General features: G+C 38.9%; 1 pseudogene; it reads left to right on the top strand.

The window, feature by feature from the left end:
- Positions 1 to 3395: 3395 nt before the first annotated feature.
- Positions 3396 to 4997, top strand: LOC107158459 (annotated as a pseudogene).
- Positions 4998 to 5355: the final 358 nt, after the last annotated feature.

Here is a 5355-nt window from a genome sequence, read left to right as displayed (position 1 = left end):
TATATATATATATATATATTTGTTCAAATGGTAGATTTTGAGCTCTGAATTTAACATTTTGTTGATACATACTCATTCTCTCTTATTTAATTTAAATATTGTTATATGTTCTTACAACTCACCTGTTCTGTAGTATATGTGGAGGCTGTACCTCCATCCAAGTGCTCCTGTGGTTTCTTTACTCAGTACCTAGAGCCATAGCACATCCTTCTCCCTGGCTCTACATTCACCCATATGATCCAGTCCACTCTCAGGGATAAAGCCCATGTTCACTTCCTGTTCTCTACAATACATAGCAAAGCTTCTTATTTAATATCTCTCTCTCTCTCTCTTTCTCTTTCTCTCATTCTTTATTTATTTTGGTACCAGAGATCTATCCCAGTTTTTCCCATATGTAAAACAGATATTCTACCACTGAGCTGAATCCCCAGCCCCCATAATATCTCATCTTGAACAGCACAAAACCCAAATTAAAAAATGTGCAAGGCACAGCAATCATGGTCATTGCCTATTCCTGAGAGTCCTACTCAGGTGAACACACATATTTGTTCTATAAACACATGGTAAATTGGTCCTTTCTGTTGAAAACTGATCAAAGATCTCATCACCATAGATCCTACAACACCATGACTTCCCCACCCATATCATGAACTGAGCGCACTTTCCTGGGCCCTCCTTATACCAGTATGTACTGTAAGCATTGCTCAGAATGCAGGTAATATTTACCCTTTGTCTTACAAAAGCAGGTTCAGAGGGCACCTGAGTCAGCACAGTGTCAGAGTGGAACCCTGGAAACAGGAGCCTCATTAAGGCTCTAGATGTGAGACAAGTAAGAATTGTTACTAGAGGGGAAAGAACAGGGTTTGGTATCTGGGAGGCTGTTCTCTGTGGAGGTTAGGACAGCGAGGAGGTCAAAGAGCAACCAGGCCATGATGGAGCCTCTCTGAGCTCTGTCATTCAGATCCCCATGCAGAGGCTAGACTCCTAATTCTCTCACATCCTCCAAACAAGGCAGGTTGGAACTTTTAAGGCAGTTGAGCTTCTCAGAGCAAATGGTGAGAAGTTTGATTCCAATGTTAAACCTTGTTTTATTTCTAAGCGTTTCCTCCTGTTTTCTGGCTCTGTGATACCTAGGATTCAAAGATTATAAGTATGCAACATCATATATCTCTTCCGCTGTTCGTTCCTCCATTGCCTCATGTATTCATTTGATGACTGGAGCCAACTTGGGGGCCTCCTGGGCCTTTGTCTCTGAACCTCCTTCTGGATCAGCAGTTGTTCCCAAAAAGTAATTGGTGGCCACTGTTGGGCTCATTTGTGTGTGTGTGTGTGTGTGTCTGTGTGTGTGTTTGCATGTGCATGCATACACATTTGTGTTTTCTTTTCATTGTACGAAAACACATGTGCTTCCTTTCTCTGAGGACACAGAGTCTGGATCTGCTAATGTAGAATGTATGAAGTGAGGCATTGCATAATTTTTATCTGTCTTAACAGTTGTGCATCTTGGAGGGCTGTGCCTATTGAGAATCATTGCTTCAGAAATGGCGATTGAATTCCACATATTCTTTGTATAATTGTCTTCCTATTTGAGTTTTTAGATCTAGTAAGTTTTGTCCCTTCATGGTGCTTTCCATAGACTGTATAGATATGAACTGTAATAAAGGTCTTTTAGTATTAAGTTTGTAGATGTATAGATTATTATTTTTTCATTAAATTTGGAAATATTTTCTTGATAATTTTTCCAAAAAAATTGTACTTTTGCCCATACATATCTTTCTAGAACTTTTGTAATGTGTATTTTTGTTTGCTTGAAGGTGAAACATAGATCCTGTAGGCTTAGCGCATGTTTTTGTTATTTATTTTTTGCTTCCTTGGACAATATAATTTGATATGAACTTTAGTTCAGCAATTCTCCCTTTCTTATCTATTCTATATTTGATAACACATTTATTTCACAATTTCCTTTAAAATTATTTCCATGGTTTGCTTTATTTGTATTAACATATTTATTACAGTTCAAAAATGAGTTCTTTGTCTAATACTCCCAATGTCTTTGGTTCCTCATGAATAGTTTCTATCAACTGGTTTTTGTGGGATTCTGGTGTGTATTTGAATTTACTTTCCTGGCTTCAATATATTTGGGTTAAACTTTCCTGTTACTGCCTCATATTTGGTTTTGAAAAACATGGACTTAGGGTATTACAATGTAATGACTGGAAATTAGAGCTCTTACTAGGAGGGCTTTAATTTTATTGTTGTTTTTGTCACTGCTGTTTCCGTTGTAGGTATTATTGTCATTGATGTTGCATTGCTTTGTGATATTCTGGGCTATAACTTTAACTGAATTATTTGCATATGTATTGGCTAACTTCTGCATGTAAAACATTAGTGGTTAGCTAATTATTAAACAGATATTTCCAAAAATGCACAGAAGCAATACTTTTTTTCAGTCTTTGCTGAGTATTGGGGTACACTTTTAACACTTGACATTAATTAATATAGCATCAGTTTACACCTCTATCTTGTCCTTCACTTCATCTACCAAAGATGCAATTTCAGCCAGAGAAGAGAACTTAAGGTCTTTTCTCTTTCTACCTGATAGATAGCCCAGGAAAAAGCAAGTGGTTTTCTAGAGACCTAGGAATATGTCAGAGATTTTTAAAACCACCCAAGGAGTTCCTATGCTCTAGTTTTTCTTTCTCATGTTTGGTCTCTTATTTTAATTTTTTTATACTGCCTCACTTATTTCTGATGTTAATGGATAACTCTGATGGTTTTAGCATATACACTGAGATGTAGCTGCTTCATTTAAATAAACTCTGAGTCAATTAAAATTAAAATAGTGCTCCCTCCCCAGAATTCCCAGAAAGCTGACTCAGAAGCCCCTCTCTCTTGTTTTTTCATATTCCTCTTTCCTTTTTTTCTGTATTCTCTGTTTTCTTCCTTTCACCATTTCCCTCTTGGAGGCACTTCACCTGGGAGGATATGAGCAGCTCTCACCCATGCCTCTCTTTGGCTGTTTCTGCTCTATGGGAGAGGGAGCACCCTCCTAACCTGGCATCAGCTGTGGCAGTTGGAGGAGAGGGATTGGTGGTGGAGGCCTCAGGTTGAAGTTCATCATACAACTAATTCACTGGCTACCCACTGAATTCATGCATCTGTCTCCAGTATGTTGTCCCTGCCCATACCAAGCCTTGGGGAGTTCATCCTCCTCTTTTCTCTCCTCAGTCTTCCAGGTCCTCCTCCATATTACCCTGCAGCCTCATGCTGAAGAAAATGAGGTGGTAAATTTGCTCCTGGATGACCCCATGTCAATATTGTAAGGCTTACAGCTCTTCTGGGAAAGAGGAGAAAGAAGCAGAAGAGTTGGATGGCACACAGTTCCAAAGGATAGCATGAAGTTTCCAGGATCTTTGGAAAACCAGATTGGCTTTCCTATTGGAAAAGACAATCTCTAAGGCAGCCCACATGTAGAAGTGAATGTGTGAAAAATTTCTACAAATAAATTGAAATATTTCTCATACAGAGAGATGCGGTAATTTAGTGGCTAGCCAAACCAAATTACAAGTTAAACCTTTATCCAAAAACATTTGCTTTTGTTAGGATCCTTTTGGGCAGGCTTTTAGCTACTACAAAGGCCCACCCAAAATATTTGAGATGTATGACCATCATATTTTTCCCTAGCTGCAAAGACTGTTGAAGAGGATGAAAGAATTTCAATACTGAAGGCATTGGCAAGAGACAGTTTCTGTGGATCTGTTGAACTGGGATCTTCATATAACCACATGTGGATTTCCTTTCATTTGCAAGAAAAAGTTTCTGTGGATGTTTCTCATGAAATTTTGAGCATGTGAAATTTTGAGACTGGAGAGAATTATTCTGGATACATCAAACTGGGGTCTTCACATAGCCACATTTGGATTTTTTTTTCACATTTTCCATGGCAGTGCAGTGAGGCCTTAGTTAACTTTTTAGTTTGCCCAAATTGAACCCATCAAAATACTTGCTTTCCTTATCAACCAACTGAATTGCCTGCAAGTCAAAGGGTCAATGCTTACTCTGGCCCTGGTTAGTTGGAAATGGAGAAACTCATTCCTCACTGGCATCCTATTACAATTGAACTGCTTCAGAAAGCACAAATAAATAGCTTCCAATTGATCCACTCTCAGGAGCTTGTGGCAGGTTACCTTTCTCTGAAGTCTTCCCTGACTCTAAATTCCTTGTATATCTACCATCCCCTCAAGCATACCCTGGTGACTTGAGACAAAGGAACAACCAAATCATATCCTTCCTGTGTCTGTCTCAGGACCAGATTTCTCCAAGCACAACATCAAGCTACAGTGCCAGACAGAATTAAAGCAATATTTTATCATCATCTCCCAGCTGCAAGTGGGTGGAAACATTCTTATGCCAAATATCAAGTAGAGGAAAGGGAAGTGGGTGACTTCTCTAGTGGAATCAAATGGCTCTATAAAAAAGATAATGCTGTAGAAAATGTGAGTTCTGTGTGGTGTGGGCTCACTTAGTCCAGCTGAAGTCCAACAAAAAGATGAAGAGGGTATGGCTGGGAGGGAGTTGAAAAGGGACGTCCAGAGACCAGTTTCAGAGAACTCAATCCACTTTATTATTGCATAGTCAAACTTTTTATGTGCAGTCTGTTACCAGGCAAATTTACCTGAGGGCCATATTAATCCAATGAGCTAGCAACACCCTTACTATTGGCAACCAATGGGCTGAAAGGACAGTGGCACAAAGCGGAAGGAAAAGGAACACTATGCACCTGAGGGTGGCCAGGTTACCATGGTGATGGGGCTAGTCATTGTCAGTGTTCCAAACCACAAAAATCCGGACCCAGTGTGCTAAGCCCTAAGATCCCCTCACAAAGGCATTGTAGGTTGCTTTCTAGTTCACAAGCCCAACAGTATGGCACTGATTTATCAAGGCAAGAACACTGTGCTTCCCCATTTCTACCGTTGCAGCCTGTTTGAGTCATGTAGTTTAAACAAGTGTTACCCTTTGCTGAAAAATAAGCTTGCCTTCTGTGGAAATGAGAATATGCAAATGAAGGAAAGGCTATAGAGAGCTATACACAAGAATGTCAGTTCTCATCTTTTCTTTATTATTGCATAGGCAAAATTTTTATGAAGTTTTGGTTCCGTGTCAAAAAAATTTACATTTAATTTTCCAAAAAAAAAAAAAACAACTTTCAATAATGATAACTAGAAAAACTTGTTCCCAGAATTCTAAGCTAATTTTCCTGTTGCTTTTGCTTGTTTCTCCATTGCATACATAATAAATTTTATGCATGTTTATCTGTATACTTTGGCTTCCACTGAATAGACACCCCTGAATTTT

The sequence above is a fragment of the Marmota marmota genome, unplaced genomic scaffold (genome assembly GCF_001458135.2).
Source record: "Marmota marmota marmota unplaced genomic scaffold, marMar, whole genome shotgun sequence".
Lineage (NCBI taxonomy): Eukaryota > Metazoa > Chordata > Mammalia > Rodentia > Sciuridae > Marmota > Marmota marmota.
Note: the sequence above shows the minus strand (reverse complement) of the source record. Positions and strands in the feature narration are given on the sequence as shown.